The sequence below is a fragment of the Silene latifolia genome, chromosome 10 (genome assembly GCF_048544455.1).
Source record: "Silene latifolia isolate original U9 population chromosome 10, ASM4854445v1, whole genome shotgun sequence".
Lineage (NCBI taxonomy): Eukaryota > Viridiplantae > Streptophyta > Magnoliopsida > Caryophyllales > Caryophyllaceae > Silene > Silene latifolia.
This window is the reverse complement of record NC_133535.1, coordinates 25,253,195-25,272,909: the sequence shown is the minus strand read 5'-3', so window position 1 is coordinate 25,272,909 and position 19,715 is coordinate 25,253,195. Positions and strand designations below refer to the sequence as shown.

The 19,715-nt window shown below is 38.0% G+C and overlaps 1 pseudogene; it reads left to right on the top strand.

The window, feature by feature from the left end:
- Nucleotides 1-601: 601 nt before the first annotated feature.
- Nucleotides 602-3,107, top strand: LOC141607306 (protein FAR1-RELATED SEQUENCE 11-like; annotated as a pseudogene).
- Nucleotides 3,108-19,715: the final 16,608 nt, after the last annotated feature.

Genomic DNA, 19,715 nt, shown 5'->3' with positions numbered 1-19,715 from the left:
TTCCCCCGCTTTGTTGGTTTAAAATCAACGTTGATGCGGCTTTCTCCCCCCTAAATTCTTTAGCTTGTATTGGGTGTGTGATTAGGAATGACTTAGGATCTTGGGTTCGGGGTTGGTCTAGGCGGCTTCTTGCCCCTTCCCCCTTCGTTGGGGAGGTCTTAGCCATTAGGGAGGGTCTTAGGGCCGGCCTTGCGTCTATGGATCGATTTATCATTGCTTCGGATTGCCTTAATGCAGTTACTTCTATTTTGAGTAAGGCTCAGCCTTGTGGTCAATTTGCTAATGTTATTCTTGAGTGTAGGGATCTCTTGGATAGCTCCCCCCGCTTGAAGATTGTCTTCGAGAAAAGATCTGCTAATGCTGTTGCGGATGCTCTTGCCAAAGCCGGTTTAGTTGATAGTAGTTCTAGTAATGGTTGTATTAATTGGGACGTTGCCCCACCTTTCGTTCTTCGCCTTTGTACTAGTGACTTTGTAGCGGCCATTGAACCGCTTCCCCCCGACCCCCCCTGATCTTCTTGTACTCTTGTTCTCTTGATTTTATTTATGCACTTCTCTTTTCCAAAAAAAAAAAAGAGGCAAGTTAGAATTATGTAAAAAAAAATGTTTGATCTAAACAATTTGCCCACGGATGAGCATGAAACTACATCACTTATTGAAGATGTTATACATACCTGCATTCAAGCACAACCTGTAGAAGTCGACCAATTTGAGCCATTTGTCGGTCAAACATTTTTGAGTGAAGAAGAAGCATTCTTTCACTACCAAAATTATGCACGTAATCACGGTTTTAGTATTCGTAGAGATCGCACCCAAAACAAAGACGGGAGAATTGTTAGGCAAGACTTCTTTTGTCATCGTGGTGGAAGTCAACCATTAAAAGCAATTAACCCGAACAAAGAGCAGAGAAAGAGAATGTCTTCCAAATGTAAGTGCAATGCACATATGCGGATAAAATGGCGGTGTTCTAATGAAATTTTTCCTAATCAATGGCATGTGACAACAAACGTAACCAACCATTATCATAACCTACTTTCTCCATCACAAACATGTTTTCTTCCCATCAACCATAACATATGTTCTGAGGATGAGAATCGTATACTTCTAAAAGATGCATGACTCACAGTCCGTCGTCAAATTATCTGCGTGCTTGAACTTGAAAAAAAAATAGAGCATGGGGAACTTCCGTTTCTTGAAAGAGATGTTCGTAACCTTTTTTGCCGAACCAAGGGAAAAGTTGCAGAAAATGATGTTATGAATCTACTAGATTTTTTAAAATCTTGCTAAGAAAAAAATCCCAACTTCAGGTATGTTTATACATGGATCAATAAAAAAAATTAGAGCACATTTTTTTGGTGTCCTGCTCCATGTTTTGAATGATATGAAAGATACGGATATGTTGTTGTTTTTGATACAACATACAAGATTAACATATATGGCATGCCTTGTGGAATATTTGTTGAAGTTAATAATCATGGGAAGACAATATTGTTTGGTTTTGCTCTCCTTCAGAATGAAACGACATCAACGTTTTAATGGCTAATGAACGTAAGATTTATTCTATACGTAGCTTATAACATTATATTAAATTTAACTACTAATGCTTATTACTATTAGATACCTGTGTTCAATTAGCCATAATAATCATTGCATTAATCTTGCTACATATTTTTATATCTCTTCACTCAGTTTCGTTTCGTTAATATATGGTATTTTTTGTAGACGTTTGTAGCAGCAATGAAAAAAGCACCAAAAACAATAATAACAAATCAAGATCAGTGGATAAAGGAAGCAATAGCCACAAAGTTGCCATTTACTAAACATTGTTTTTGTATATGGCATATAACTTACAAATTTAGTGGGTGGTTTGCACCTATTCTCCGCAATGACTACCAGAGCTGGTGTAAAGATTTCTATAAGCTCTATAAATTAGAAGTTATCGAAGATTTTGAGAGTCAGTGGCCTCTAGTAATTGCCAAATACAATTTGCATGACAACAAGCACGTTAAGGGGTTATATGAAATCAAACATTTTTGGGTACCAGCTTATCTTCGGAGTTACTATTTCGGAGGAATGACAACTACCGGTAGATCAGAGTACATTAATGGTTTTATTAAGAGATTTGTTTAATCTAACTATACGCTAAGTGATCTTGCCAAGCAGGTATGCAATTAACTCTTTTTGCAGTTCTTTAATGCTTTGACTATTGTTTTAGTTTTATTTTGACGCACTCTTTCAGCTAATAATGCACATATAGTACATTGTATGAAAAACGTTTGGTTTATATTTTACAGATTGACATTGTTGTTCAAGAATTTATGCAAAAACAATCTCATGATAACATGTTAGCCATTACTAAGATGCAAGTATTAAGGGTTACATCACCATTGGAACGACAAGCTTCTGAAGTCTTCACTCCATTCGCTTTTCAAAAGTTTAAGGATGAAAATAAAAAAGCAAGTCAATATGTCAAGTTAATAGAGACGATCATAAATTTGCCGTAAGGTATCATGAAGCTGAAAAGAGTTGAAATCAAAAAGTTTTTTTGGGATGGAAAGATCTCAATGTGTAGCTGTAAACAATTTGAGTTTCTTGGGATACTTTGTCACTACATATTGCGAGTTTTTATCCAAACCGACTATCATAATATTCCTTCAATATACTTGCCGATTCGTTGGAAGCTTGAAGATCATCAAAGCACATGCCATATGGACATGGTCAATGTTTTGGAAATGGAAAATATGAATAATGAAGAATTGATGGATGATGATCAGAATATTAATCTCGAAGAATCACCTCACAGTAATGACGAAGTGCTTGAAAGTAAAAAAATTGAAGGTACTGATCATATTGTAGATGGTGAGACCATTTTATGTCCCCCAAAATCGAAAATCAAGGGACCTCCTAAAAACAAGCGCCTAAAGAGCGGAAAAGAGTTCAAAACAAATAAGACGTTGTTCAATATGTCGCACTCCTGGTCATTATGGAAATAATTGTCCTACAAATAAAGAGAATAATGTCATAGGCAGTGCTTGCACACTAAGAAAAAAGAAGAAAGTTGCATTAGATGACGGTGATATGAACCCTGTGCTTTCAGTTAAGAATTGAATTTCAGTTTTCAATGTGTGGTTTATCTTCTGCCTTTTTAATTAGGAACTAGTTTTTTGGCCCGTGAATTTCACGGTATATTTTGTTTTTAGTGTGATGTTTTTAGTGTTTCTAGTAATTGAGACTTTATAAAATATCAAATCACATAGTAAGATTACCTCATGAATAATTCTTGATAGATCGTGTACTAAAAATACGGGCATTGACATGTTAACATAAATATCAAAGTCGATAAATTAAAGAGTGCTATTTTTTCAAAGGTAAAATGATGAAAAAAATCAACAAATACCAAAATAAAAAATACAGTTGAAAAAAACTAAAAAACTATTACTCATACACGTTGATGTCGTCAATCTTACACTTAGTTTTTAATATGTAGTTGTTTAAGCAATCCTAATATTTTACTTCTCCATATAATCTTCTTTTTCCAATGAATCGTCCTTACAGAAAAGTAATTCAATAATTAGTGCGAATTAACCAACAAAACAGTGGAATTTGTTTTATACAATATTATCGTTATTAACTTAAACTTCTCTTAAATAGAGAAAGAAAGAGGAAATAGGAATGAAGTCTTAGAGATGTAAGTATGTTAACCTTTGAATAGGTCAACACCACAAATTTTGATAGACCCTAAATGAGAACAAAACAAATACATACGATGAAGTTGAAAAATGTGATCAAAACTTCATACCAATGGAACTTGCACTAAAAAAGAAATAAATTAGTTAATAATCTAAAACCTTAATACATTTACCTTAATTGGAATAGAATCATAGGAAGATTAGTGACACATTTAGTTCTACTAACAATAGGGATGAGAAGAATTTTGGTTTATAAATTTTGCCTTCCAACAAAAATATATAAACAATTAAGGATGCGTTTATGACTTTTGAGCATCATTTTTTCATTATTATTAAATTTAATATAAATATAAATATGAATCAAGGTTCATGACTTTTGAGTTTTGAGCTTCATTTTTTTCATTATTATGAAATTTAATATAAACATAAATAAGGAGTAAGGAGAAATGGAATGTATAAGGTTTGCTTGATTACCAATAATTATAATTTTTATTTTTATTTTTACAAAATCTACTTTATACAAGAGTGGTTTAAGATATTATCGTATGTAATTAAATATGACATATAGATTATGGTAGATAGTTTGGCTTGCCTTTTAATTAGATTTATAGATTATAGATTTTTTATTTAGATTATAGAGTTATAGATTTTTCTCAGTATTATGAAGTCTAATATAGACATAAATATGGTGTAAGGAGAAATGGAATGTGAAAGGTTTGCTTTATTATTATTATTATTGTTATTATTATTATTATTATTATTATTATTATTATTATTATTATTATTATTATTATTTTACACAATCTACTTTGCATGATAATGGTTTAGAAATTCTCTTCCGAAATTAAAATATGACATGCAGAATAATAATGGTAGATAGTATCGCTTGCTTTTTAATTATCTTATGGAATTAAAGTTAAATAAATAGGTAGATTAATAACCAAATTTATGAGAGGAAAATAAAGAGTTTATATTAGTTTTTTAGTGATTGCAACTACTGTTTTTTTAAATTTTTTTGGTACTTATAAGCAAGTGACAATTTTGGAGATAATTAACTTTTTAATACATAGTTTTGCCTTTTTATAATATTGTATAAAAATAAATAATTAAGTAATTAATATAGATGAATTAGTATTAACCTCTATAAAAATGCCATGTGAACTAAAATTAAATATTTTAAGTAGCCTTTTAATTATATTGTATAGATAGATTTTACCTCAGTTTCGTGCCTTTTGTATTTCTTCCCCCTTCAGATTACTCACGTGATGTTTTGTCTTATCTACATTCACATACATTTCACGATGCTTTAAAATTCATATAAAATATATATTGACCAAAAGGTAAAACATCAACATGGCAAAAACTTCACAAACAAATCAACATTGTTACATGTAAATCATTGAAATTAAACCAAATGGAAAACATGAATTTAAATATAAATCAAAGGATTTATAAAACCAATAACATAACAAATTAAATATACTTTATTGGACATAATAACAACAATACTCAATAATAATACTCAATATACTCTCTATAATCAAATAAATAAATTAAACCATAAAATATAATCCACAACTTAGAAATTCATGGGCAAATGAGCAATAGATTTTAAATAAATATTATGAATATAAACTATCATAGGTATTATAGGTTTTATAGCAATCACACAACCATAGACTCCCATATTTTAATTTTATTTTTAATTTATTTTGTGGTATTATTAAATTAGATAATTGATTGTGAGCAATTCAAGAGGTGAATTAAATAGGGAAAAATGTTAATGAAAATTATGGGTATTAAGTAGTATAAATAAATCTAATCAATTTATTAACATATTATATTACAAAAATTAATTAGATAGGAAGAAATTTTATTTAATTTGGTGGGTGTTAAGAATTATGAAGAGTTTTAATCGATTTATTATAATATTTAATTAAAAAAATTAATTAAACAGAAAAAAGTGTTAATAAAAATGGTGGGTGCATGTTAAGTAATATGAAAAGTTTTAATTTATTAACATGTTTTATTACCAAAATTTCAATTAAAATGTCAATTTTAATTATAAATTATGACATTTATTAACATGTTTTAATTACAAAAGTTCAATTAAAATGTCAATATTGATTATAAATTATGAAATTTTGATGTAAATTTGTACGGGTTACATAAATTAAATTAATTTATAGAAAAATGAATTAAATCTATAAAATAAGATAATTACGTGGCAATGAGTTTTGATGCTCACATTTACGTGGCATTTACGTGGCATTTTTGGATCCTACGTGGCTTTGTCTACGTGACGTTTATTAGTCAATTTAGGGTGGCCTTTTAATTATATTTTATAGATTAAATTTTAGTTTGTGGTCTTATTGATCGAAATGTTTAGTTGATTTATGAGTATTTATTTCTTCTATATAATCTCATACTTTTTCCGCAAATAGCAGTTATATTCTCGTCTTTCTTTTTTGTTTTTGTTTTTTTACGAGCATCATCACTTTACCAATTTACTTAACATATACTAAGGATCAAAGATGTAAATAGAGGGCAATATTGTAATTTTATTAGCAAATTAATTCCAACCAAAACGTCAATGCAAATTTTCTTGTTTAGCGGGTTTTAGTTTTAATGCGAAAAGGCTGCGGATACACAAGATGTACAAAATTTTTGTATACCATCTAATCGTGGCGTGACACGTGGCAAACCGTGGTAAATTAGGTTAGATGGATTTAGGGTTAGGTTAGACATTTTGCATATATTTCGTAGTTAACTAATTTATGGTTAGTTTTATTTCCTATTTCATTTATTTTGTTTCCATTTAATTTAGGCAATTACATAAAAATTAAATTATTTATTATTCAATTACATTAATGTTTGCAAAATAATTAACTTTTGCATCAAACAATTTTTTTGCATCTAATTAACGAAACCCTAATTCAATTACACATCTGACTAAATTAGGGTTCATCCAAAAATTGAATTAGGGATCAAAACAATGAATTTCGTATAACATTTCCCGACACGAAGTTAACGGGTTAGGGTTAAGACGTTGTGAGCCATTTAGATAATTGGGTTGACACGAACACAACACGAAACTTAAATGGGTCGGGTTAGGGTTGAACTCTTTTGACACGACCCCAGCACGAATAACCCACTTATTTAAAAGTGTCATGATATAATTAGGTTGAATCGATAATCCACCCAAACAACTTAAAATGAAGTATTTTCATTCCTTATTTGTCGGATAATATGCTTATAAAGCTTAGTTTATTTTATTTGTTTATTAGGTTAAAGGGTGAAGTGGATTAAAAATGACCCGCTAATAAATAAATGGGTTAAACATGACCTGCTAAAAGATAAATGAGTTAAACAGGTCGGATTAGGTTATAGAAAAATTAAATGGGTTGGGTTAGGGTTGAGACAAATGACCCATTTATGTAATTGAGTCGGGTTAGGGTTGGGGTAGTGGTAACCCGTTTATAGTTGATACGAACACGGCACGACCTGATCTATTTTCCAGGTCTAATCCTATCGGTGGGTATGTAATTTTACGGCCACCCACCGGTAAGAATGCGGAAACGGTTTTTAGAGTTCTCAAGAAAGAGGCTCTGATACCATGTTAAGATTATAGAGGGGAGAATTGCATAAGAGAATTGTATTAGTGATCGATAACTTAGATCGTTATGATGAGGGTATTTATAGTAACTCTTATCTTAATGAACCTTACCCCTAATCTTCTAATAAGTTGGTACCAAGCACACTCAAAATAAAAATGTAGGAGTCGAAACAAGAGAGAGATATTATAGAACTCCATTGATGTAAACATATAAATGTAATATGAATGATGAAGAAGAATATTGTTGTTATTATTGAATATGATTTTGTAAAACATTCGAAGTGCTTACAATGAGGGGATTCCTCTGCTTATATAGTCAGCTAATCAGTTAGATAGTTTGTTAGGATATAACTAACTAGAGTTAGTTAGTCTTAGTTAGTTAATCCTCTTAGTTAGTTATTCCTCTATCTTAATATCCCCCCCCCCCCTCAAGCAGGACAATCCTTAGTCAATTGTAAAAGTCCTAGCTTGGAAGAGAGCAACTTGTGTTGAAGTCCTCCTAGAGGTTTAGTCATTATGTCTGCTAGTTGCTGTTCAGAGCTGACATGCTGAGTGTAGAGAAATCCTTCTTCTTGTTTATCCCTCACAAAATGGCAATCTACATTTAGGTGCTTAGTTCTCTCGTGGAAAACTGGATTCATAGCAATAGACTGTGCAGATTTGTTGTCACAATACAGTGGGATTGGAAGAGGAACATTGACCTGCATCTCCTGAAGTAGAGCTGCTAACCAAACTAGCTCACTTGTTCTATATGACATGCTTCGATACTCTGCCTCAATAGAGCTCTTGCTAACCGTTTTTTGTTTCTTCGTCTTCCACGAAATCAAGGCTTTCCCAAAAAATATGCAGTAACCACTCAATGATCTGGAACTAAATGGACATTGAGCCCAATCTGCATCAGTATATGCTCTTAATGTCATATCTGATTGAGCAGGATAGAACAAACCCATGTTTACTGTGGTTCTGAGATATTTTATGACATGCAATGCTGCAGTGAGATGAGGCATTCTTGGTTGAGTTAAGAACTGACTCAGATGTTGAACACAATGTGAAATATCAGGCCTGCTCAAGCTCAAATATAATAGTCTCCCTATTAATCTCCTGTACTGTTCTGGATCACTTAGCAGTTCTCCTTTATCAATGCTCAACTGTAGTCCTCTTGGTAGTGGAAACTCAGTAGTTGCACAATTCTCCATTCCTATGTCCTTAAGTATATCCAATATATACTTCCTTTGGTTAATGATTATTCCTGTATCATTCCTAGCAATCTCTAATCCCAGGAAATACCTTGCCTGACCTAGATCTTTTATTGTAAACTTGGTGTGCAAACCATCTTTTACCATCTGAATCTGTGTAGCATTGCTCCCTGTGAGTAACACATCGTCCACATAAACCAAGGCTATAAGGAAATCTCTAGTTTTGGTATCTTTCCTTGTAAACATGGAATAATCATGTTTGGACTGCTGAAATCCTTCACTGGCCAAGTGCTTAGTTAGTTCCTTGTTCCATTGTCTCGAGGCTTGTTTCAAGCCATACAAAGATATTTTTAACTTGCAAACTTGACCAGGTCTTGCTTTATCATATCCTTGAGGAACTGTCATATATACTTCCTCATCTAGATATCCATGTAAAAATGCATTGTTAATATCTAGTTGATGCAAAACCCATTTCTTTGCTGAAGCAAGGGCAATTAGAGACCTGACAGTGGTGAACTTGGCTACTGGTGAGAAAGTATGCCTATAATCTTTGTCTTTAACTTGATTATAGCCCTTGGCAACTAACCTAGCCTTGTACCTTTCAATTGTTCCATCTGCTTTGTACTTTATTTTATATACCCACTTGTGACCTATTGCTTTATGTCCAAGGGGCAGTTCAGTCAACTCCCATGTTTGTGTCTTCTCCAAGGCAGCCAATTCTAAGTTCATGGCTTCAACCCATTTTGGATTCTTTATAGCCTGAGTATAATGTGTTGGCTCAGGTTCAACCATAACATTAGAGATTGAAGCAACATATGCTGGATCAAATTGATTGAGATCAGTTAAGATAGATGCATGAAGTGCTTGCCTAGCTGGAGTCATAGCTGTCCTAGTAGGAAGCTTAACATTGCACTGATAGTCTTTTAATCTTCCTGTTGGAATCACAGGCCTGGAAGATCTTCTGACTGTACTGTCTGCAGTAGTAGCAGTAGTAGTTGGTGCAGGTGTTTCATCAGTATTTGTAACATCAACAGTATTTGTTGGAATTTCTGTATTTACTGCAGTAGGTACCCCAGCAGTTTGTACAACAGGTGTGGTTTCAGGTATCTGAACACTTCTGTGAGAAACAAGACATTGAGAATCTCCAGGATTAACTAATGCCAGGGGATCATCAGAAACTTGCTGTGTCTCTGAATGTTATAACAGATCCTTGTCACTTGGCTTAAATGGAAAAATATGCTCCTGAAACTTCACATCCCTGCTAAAGAAACATTTGTGGGTCTCCAAATCATAAACCTTGTATCCTTTCTTGCCAAATAGATACCCAATCATTATACATTTCTTTGCCTTTGCTGCAAACTTATCAGACTGTCCCAATGGAATACTTGCATAGCACAAACAACCAAACACCCTCAATTCTTCATACTTGGATTTTTGACTAAATAAAACTTCATATGGAGTCTGCCAATCAAGCACTATTGTTGGCATTTTATTAATAAGATAGGTAGCTGCTAAGATACAGTCTCCCCAAAATTTTGCAGGCAAATGAGCATGCAATTTTAAAGATCTAGCAGTCTCAACTAAGTGTCTGTGCTTTCTTTCAACACGGCCATTCTGCTGTGGCCTTCCTGCCATACTAGTTTGATGCAAGACTCCTTTTGCACTGAACAGTTCATGACACTGAGCTTGAATAAACTCTGAACCATTATCACTTCTAAAGACTTTTAGATTCTTCTGAAATTGTGTGTTGATCTGATTTAAAAATTGCCTCAAAATTGCTGGGACTTGCATTTTATTTTGTAGCAAGAATGTCCAGGTAGACCTTGAGCAATCATCTACTAAAGTGAGAAAATAACTAGCACCATTTGTAATACCCGCCCTTTTAGGGACCCTTTGACCGTCGTTGACCGACCTTGGGAGCGGAGGTAGTCTTAAGAAAGTATGCCAAAAACCTGTCTGAGCTGCGTGTTAAGAGTGGTACTCGATAGAGTAGAGGCTACTCGATCGAGTAGCTAGGGTACTCGATCGAGTAGGGGGCCACTCGATCGAGTAGGTTGGGTACTCGATCGAGTACCGGGTTTTCAGCGAGGGTTTTATATCGCGTTTTGTCAAATCCGCATATCACTTCCGCCACTTTCCTCCTATCCTTCAGTCGCCCCTTTCCCTTCCCTTCACCTCCAAAACCTCCATGGATGTCTTTTGGAAGATTCTTGTGCCTAGGAGAGCGCCTCTTGAGTCGGGTAGCGGTCTTTTGCTGGGTTTCCCCCTAATAGGTATGTCACAATCATCATCCGTGCCTTTGACTCTATAGCTAGGGTTTGCTTGTTAGTGATAGATGTTTGTGTGATGGTAATAGGCTTTGCTTGGTCGCTGGATATGTTATCTGTCAGCGTGGATTGGTTGCGGTTGCTTAAAGGTAGGTTCGCCTACTCAGTTTCTGTTGACGGTCTCGTGTGTCGGTCGTTGTGGTAGTGTTGTGCTTGTTTGATATAGTATTTGTGTGTGTTGTGATTGTGGTTGTGATGGCTGTTGATGGTTCTCGAGATGCGTTCTCGGCTGAGTGGGGTCACTTGCGGGAGTGGCTTCACGCCCTAGTTTCGCCCTTCGTGGAACCCGCCACGGAAGGGGATGTGCACATTAATGGGACGGGGTTATCGCTCGGTATGATGAGCGGGGCTTAGGTGGGAACGGCTGCGGTCCCCCACTGGCAGAGCTGGTCCAGTGGACAGTCAGTGACAGAGTTGATTGGATTGTGGTGATTGCGGTTGGAGTTGGTAGTGTTGTTTGTATTGCTGATTGTAGTTGCCATTGTCTTATCTTGTCTCAGTACTGACCTTGTGTGGTTGTTTGTTTGTTTGTTATGTGTCTGCCGTGATCCCTTATGGTGAGCAGTCGGTCTTAGCAGGTGTTGATGTTGTGGATAGCTGGAGTCCGGGCAGGGATGAGTCCTTACGAGATATGATGGTCATAGCGAGTAGCCTTTGAGTTGTACTTTGTATTGTATTTTGGTTTGAATCACTTGTATTAAAGCTTAATAGTTCTTTTATTGACGTTTGATAACTACTTTCCTCGGGTAACCGAGATGGTAACGCCCTTATATGCTAAGGAAGGCCTAGTTAAGGCTCCTCTGGATATGGGGGTGTTACAAAGTGGTATCAGAGCGACGATTTTGGAACCTGTAACAAATGAACATAATGAACGTAGAGTGTCTAATAAAATGAACCTGGTGTATGTGTAATGGGAGCCCCGGCTGATGCTAGATTTTGGGTGAGTAGGCGCCCTCATTTCAAAATCTTGGCCCCATGACGCTTAAGCCAGTCACATGGGGTGGGAATGTGAAGTCCGTGTGTCTATGTGTGTTATGTATGTTAATTGTGCCGGAGCTACCTCCGGTTAAGTTTTGTTAGAATTAATAGAGGTGTGATAGTAATGTTTGGGCCGAGTATGGTAATTATTGATAAGGTTATGGAAGCTCGTTGGATGAGTAGTGAGCTTATATGATGGTTATGAGATATGTGACGAAAACTTATGTAGCTGCTATGATGGTAAGTATAGTATAGTGGGTTATAACTCGAGACATAGCATGTGGTAATGCGTTATTGCCTTATAGGATGGTCGAAATTTTTCCGCTGCGTAATATTTGATTCATGCAAGGTGAATTTCTTATGATAGAATGTAAGACATGACCGAATAGGTTGTTTAAAAGTAAGCAATTATGCGAGAGGTGATAGATTCATTTATTATGAAAATTATGCAATTACATGACAAATGAAAGAATGAACTAATGTTAATTTAAATGTTTCACTTTAGTAGTAATATATAAAGTAAGCTTAAATGTAATACGATGACGTGATTATGTGTACGGAAGGTTCGGTAGCAGGTAAACCGAGTAGGGTAATGGGTGTAGTGTACGTGGGATAAGCTTCATTTGTTTGGCAATATGGTAGACTTCGTTAATAATAGTAATACGTGAATGAACTTGATAATGAGTGCCGAATTCCGAACTTAGTTGGAATCGACACGCGGTGTTGTTTTTGCAGGAATCTTCAAGTTACTTCGTACTTATGATCGAGTACTTAACTATACTTGACCGAGTGCGAGTGCTTACTTGACCGAGTAGACCTCACTCGATCTAGTTAGGAAGCTAAGATGTCGGGACGTGGGAAAATTCCTGCAGTTACTCGATGATTTAGCTCCTACTCGATCGAGTAGGGTGGTACTCGATCGAGTACCCCAGGCACTCGATCGAGTAGGTTACTGTGCAGTAATTCCTACGGGTTTTCTTAAAACCCTCCATCTTTCTATTCCTTCTTCTTATTCCTCTATATTTCGACACACCCATCCTAAATCACTCTCAAATCCCTTATTCCCTCTCAAATCCTCTCTTTCTCTTGGGTTAGTAGTGATTCTTGGGGTTGATTTTCTTGTTTAATTCGTTTCTTTACCTTACTAATCAATCAAGGTATGTTATTCTTCTTAATTTATGTGATTTGTTACTTTGAATGTGTTAGAATGATGAAGTAATCTGAAAATCTCGGTTCACATTAGTAAGTTGTTGTTTTTGATGGGTGAAATATGATTCATATGCCTCCTATTCATACTTGTTGGTGATTAATTGCTGTAAATTAGATTAGAAATTTGCAGAGTTGAAATCGAAATTTCGAGGGTTTCCAAAATTGAAATCGATTTTTGGTTGTTTTACAATGATTTGATGGTAGAGTTGAGCCTTAAGTATTGTTTATATCATGTTGGAAGATAGATTTTGATGATTTTACCCTTAGAAAGTTGCCTTAAAACTCCGTCTTAAAAGTGCCTTAAATGGAAATTCGTGATTTATAACTGAAAAATTGATGTTGTAATTGACAGTATAAGCAAGAGTGAACTTCAATATGCTAATAGAGCCGATGGGTGATGAATATATGCCGAAATTTTCACAGCTGTAAAGACCGTCTGAAAATTTTAGTTGGGTTGTTAAATATAATATGAAAGTGATGATGATATACCATGAATTATTCTTTCTCTTGAATTAGTAACATGTAATTAGCAATGTAAACGGAACGACCGCTAGAAGCATGCTAGGATATTTGAATTGCTGAGTATATGTGTTCACATGCCAAATTTTCATAATTGCGGTTTATAAGTGACTACAAATTGAGGCTATATGTTAAAATTGAGGGAACTATTGATGAAATGTGTGTACCTAGCTGAGCATCTAAGTTTAATGGCATGATTTATGTGCTTCAAATATGGAACTAGTTGATGAGTTAGTGAACTTGCTAAGTATATATAACTCAAATCGTATGAATATATGCCTACATGTTTTATACAAATTGTTTGACCATATGCCTTAGCGGATCCGAGATCGAACCTTGGACTACGCCAAAGCAAACGAGGGAGGGGTAACCCACCTGAGTTAGGGGAAGAAAGTGGGTCTGTGGTACCCGCAGTCCCCGAATACCCTACAGTTGTTTTTGTTGACTTTAAGCAAAGGGAGCATTTTGTAGCCTTACAAAAACGCAAATTGAGACCTACAAAGTGTATAGACACCAGTGTATTAGAGGAGTTAGAAATAGAGACGGATGTCCGTCACATATTCGAGACCTTGGGTTTTGCGGGTTTGTATAGGCTGAGGAAGCATACTTACCCTTTTCTTACCTTGGAGTTCATGAGCTCTTTTAACTATGACCCAGCGGGTCAGACTGTCGAGTTTAGATTGATGAATACCAGCTTCCTGTTGACTATGGACCTGTTTGCCTCTCACCTTGGGTTGGCCAAGCCTCCCAAGGACTCCTTTACCGACATCCCAGCTGAGTGCGGCGTCTGCCGCCTAATGCCTTGCTTGACTGGGAAGCAAGCTCCCACCTCGAGCAGCATGCTGATTAATGATGTTCAGCACATTACCCTGAGGGTCTTCCTCCGTTCTCTCTCGAACCTCCTCTATGACCGAAAGGATATCAGTAAGTTGAATAACCATGAGGTTTTACTTTTGATGTCGTACCTCAACCCGGAGCGGGCCAAGAAAGTGGTCTTTAATGCTCCTTCTATAGTTTGTGCTGCTCTCGCCTTGATGGCTTCTTCCTCTTCCCGGTACCTGAGTTGTGGTGCCATTGCCACTCGGTTAGCTGAAAAGCTAACCTCCTTTGAGGCTTCCTCGGCGTATGTGCCTCTAGCTACCCCAGTGCCTACCATGGATCGTGAATACTATCTCGACCTGAAATGGTTGAGGACCTTGGCTGACGGCAGCCTAGCATGGAGGGTGCATGGGATGAGTTGGATGAAAATTCCAGCTCCCGAGCACCTCCCACCCACGGAGCCCTTGGAGTCGACAGTAGTGACGGTGAACTCCGATGATGAGGAGGAGGAGGATGAGGACGGACCCCGCCAGCTACAGACCTATCTCATCGACGACGCCGTTCTCACGGAGATGCCGGAGCCGACGAAGGGTGAGAATGCGGGAGTGCAGGTGGCAGAGAGACCCAGAGTGGTGAAGGGACCCCGTCGAGTGAGAGAGAGGGCCTCGGAGACTAGGTCACAGCCTGTAGCACCGCAGCAGCAGCAGCCCTTTCCATGCTACCCCTACCTCGACACCCCGGAGACGCGATCCAGTTACCTGGCAGAGAGAGTGTCATCTACCTTGACACTCCGGAACTTGCACGAGATGGCCTACGCTCAGGGGATAGGGACCGAGGGACCGCACCCAGTGTGGTGGAGTGGAGTCGGGGACTACACAGGGGTTTTCCATTCCTACGGGGTGGATCAGTCGACATGGGGGGCACCTCAGTCCTTCCCTTAAGGTGGCTTGACCCCGTGGTACGTGGGCCCGGGAGCAGGAGCAGGAGGTGATGCGGGCGTGGGTTCATCAGGTGCGGGTATGGCTGGAGGTGGTGGTGGTGATGATGAGGTGATGATCGAGCAGTAGCAGCAGCAGGAGGAGTGATACTCCTTGTTCCTATCTTCATTCATGATTGTTATTAGTAGTAGTTGTTGGTAGCGGAGTTAGATTTTTCGGTTGTTTTCTTTTAGTGGAAACTTTATTTGAGAACTTGTATCGTTAGGCCATAAGGCCGGATTTGCTACTCTAACCTTTTGCAGGATAATTAAGAGTCGGGGCATCATCTCGACTCAATTTGTGTGACAATCGTGTGTATATATGTCGGTCTATGACAGGTTGTGTAGGGCACTTGGCCTGCAGGTACTCGACAGAGTACCCCACACTCTATCGAGTAGCTGCAGGAAAGGAAGAAAGGAAACATTCTGATCTCGGGCTACTCGATCGAGTAGCCAAGACACTCGATCGAGTGCCATAACTCGATCGAGTAGCATGGCACTCGATCGAGTACCGTTACCTACTCGATCGAGTAGCACTGTTACAGAAGATTTTCGAAAATTAAAAATGTTCAATTGTTTTATAATTGCGAGTTTAATGTTTAAAGTAATTGTGAGTGCGTAGTAACACCTTTAAACCGTTAATTCATATGTTGTAAGTTGTGGTTGAACTTTTATGAGCATAGTTGTCACGATTAGTGAAGCGGTAATCATTTTCTTGTCACTTTAATATTGCATAAGCCTCATTACGATCTACTTATCGGAGTTGTAACTCCGCCTATATTTGTGCATATCATTTTAACGTGTGTTGTCAACGGTAACTAGTTATTCCGGTGACTTGCGTATGATTTCTAAATTAACGAGTATGTAGTTAGCGAGTAATGTCCACAACAAATAGTAGGGTTTCCTTTAATGTTAAGATACAAATAATAGGTAATACGCGTTGATATTTGGGTGGTGAACTTCGGGGACGAAGTTCCTTTTTAGAGGGGCAGAGTAATGTTGCGAAATAAAAAGGCTGTTTTTGAATAATGCTTTGCTTGTTTACAATGTTGTTGGTATTATGTTTTGCTTTAGTTACAAAAAAATTATGAGATATAACGAATTACTTTAGTTATTTAAAGTGAAGGGGTTGTATGTTTCAAGAGACGGTCATGAAAAATAGTTATAGTGTGATAAATCGTGCTCGAATCACGTTGCCAAGTAACATGGTGGCGTTGGTTGTACCATATGATAATTGATATGAGACATGTCCTGATCGTTAGTTTGATAATCGATACGGTATGTCGATACCGTATGTCGAGTGATTGTAGGTGGTGATTCGCATGGAGAGTTAGATGTTTACATGTATATAAAGTAACGGTTAACGGTAATAGTGCTCGCATGATAATAGTAAAAGTCATTAGATATAAGTATAGACGGAAATGATGATGACATGGGGGGGGGGGGGGAATGATATTCCAGGGTGTAGTGAGTGAGCGGGAGGAGGAGTGAGGACGTGTTGTTCTCGTGTCTCGAGCGGGAGATGGGGGAGGTGAACTTCGGGGACGAAGTTCTTTTTAATGGGGGAAGACTGTAATACCCGCCCTTTTAGGGACCCTTTGACCGTCGTTGACCGACCTTGGGAGCGGAGGTAGTCTTAAGAAAGTATGCCAAAAACCTGTCTGAGCTGCGTGTTAAGAGTGGTACTCGATAGAGTAGAGGCTACTCGATCGAGTAGCTAGGGTACTCGATCGAGTAGGGGTCCACTCGATCGAGTAGGTTGGGTACTCGATCGAGTACCGGGTTTTCAGCGAGGGTTTTATATCGCGTTTTGTCAAATCCGCATATCACTTCCGCCACTTTCCTCCTATCCTTCAGTCGCCCCTTTCCCTTCCCTTCACCTCCAAAACCTCCATGGATGTCTTTTGGAAGATTCTTGTGCCTAGGAGAGCGCCTCTTGAGTCGGGTAGCGGTCTTTTGCTGGGTTTCCCCCTAATAGGTATGTCACAATCATCATCCGTGCCTTTGACTCTATAGCTAGGGTTTGCTTGTTAGTGATAGATGTTTGTGTGATGGTAATAGGCTTTGCTTGGTTTGGATATGTTATCGTCGGCGTGGATTGGTTGCGGTTGCTTAAAGGTAGGTTCGCCTACTCAGTTTCTGTTGACGGTCTCGTGTGTCGGTCGTTGTGGTAGTGTTGTGCTTGTTTGATATAGTATTTGTGTGTGTTGTGATTGTGGTTGTGATGGCTGTTGATGGTTCTCGAGATGCGTTCTCGGCTGAGTGGGGTCACTTGCGGGAGTGGCTTCACGCCCTAGTTTCGCCCTTCGTGGAACCCGCCACGGAAGGGGATGTGCACATTAATGGGACGGGGTTATCGCTCGGTATGATGAGCGGGGCTTAGGTGGGAACGGCTGCGGTCCCCCCTGGCGTGGCGGGTCCGGTGGACGATCGTGATGTGAGTTGATTGGATTGTGGTGATTGCGGTTGGAGTTGGTAGTGTTGTTTGTATTGCTGATTGTAGTTGCCATTGTCTTATCTTGTCTCAGTACTGACCTTGTGTGGTTGTTTGTTTGTTATGTGTCTGCCGTGATCCCTTATGGTGAGCAGTCGGTCTTAGCAGGTGTTGATGTTGTTGATAGCTGGAGTCCGGGCAGGGATGAGTCCTTACGAGATATGATGGTCATAGCGAGTAGCCTTTGAGTTGTACTTTGTATTGTATTTTGGTTTGAATCACTTGTATTAAAGCTTAATAGTTCTTTTATTGACGTTTGATAACTACTTTCCTCGGGTAACCGAGATGGTAACGCCCTTATATGCTAAGGAAGGCCTAGTTAAGGCTCCTCTGGATATGGGGGTGTTACACCATTCAATGCCACTGTCCTATAAGGACCCCAGAGATCAGCATGTAACAAATCAAAAGGAGATATAGCATGTGAAATACTCCTTGGATAAGGAAGAGAATGATGCTTGGCTAATGCACAAGTTTCACAATGAAATTTCTTAAGAGCTTGTTTACTTAATCCAATTACATGCTGAAGCTTCTCAATAGAAGTATGCCCCAATCTATCATGAATCAACTGAGCATCAATAGTTTTTACATTGCATCCTCTACTATTATTAACAAGTTGATTATGCCCTAAACTACAATTACTTAAACTAGTGTTCCTGCCAGTCAAGCTCCCTCTCTTGGTTTATTCTTGCCAAACATGCTCCTCGCCTGGCCTAAGCTTGTAAAGATCTCCCACTCTTCTTGCTCTCCCAAGAATGGTCTTACTTGAATGGTCCTGTAAAACACATTCAGTAGGAGTAAATACATTGTCATCTTAGAATTCTCAACAAGCTTGCTAACGTAAAGGAGGTTTTGCCTAAAACCCGGAATCACTAGTACATTCTCTAAAGTAATTGTAGGGGTCAAATAAACTCTCCCCATTTGATAGACAAACTTGATACTACCATCAGGTAAAGCTACAATAGGAGGCTTTGCCAAATTCTGAATATTACTCAAAATAGACAATTGAGATGTCATGTGGTCCAAGCTCCAGTATCCACAATCCAATTATGAGTGTCAAAACAATTAACCACAAAGACATTGGACCATCGTATTTACCGCAAAATTTGCAAGAGACACGAATTGTTCTTTGGTCCTATCACCAAAGCTTTTCATAACCCTCTCGCACAATGAGAATCAACAATGCCATCAACCATGTCGAGTTAAAAGTCTGTGTTAATTTGAGAACTAGAGGAGAAATCCATGAGAGGATCATCTTGTAGGTAGTCATCATATTGCATAACATCTGCATTATTAGCATTCCTGCCAAAGTATAACCACCGGCAAAGTGCCTCCTCGTCCATAACCACCTCCGCCTCTACCCTCGAAGCTTCGCTTTGTTTATACCACTTACAGATGGATTGAATGTGGCCTTTCTTGCCACAGTAAGAACAAGTCTTTAACTGAAAGCACTCATCTATAGAATGTCCTTTCTTGTTGCAATGAGTGCACTTCTTTGGCACAATGATTTCAAAGATATCATCATCAATCGAATCGTCGAGTCTTAGCCTTCTTGAGGTCCGGTTGTTTGACTTCAACCCAAAGAAGATATGCATTGGCTTCACCAAGGACATCCACAAAGATCGATATCCGCTTCTGTCTCTCTATCTTCTCGTAACAAAGACAATGCTTTGTTCGGAGGTGGCAAGGGCTCCATGGACAGAATGTTGGTCTTAACACCCTCATACCCCCCGTTTAAACCCATCGAAATTGGATCAACTTGGCATGTGTATCCTCTGTCAAGAATTCTTTTGAGCGGTGACAAGTACAAGAATTCGAGTGCTCCACAAGTGCAAGTGGGAATAGGGTCAAGGGTGTCAAGGTTCTCCCATGTTCTTTTCATGTTCTTTGTAATAC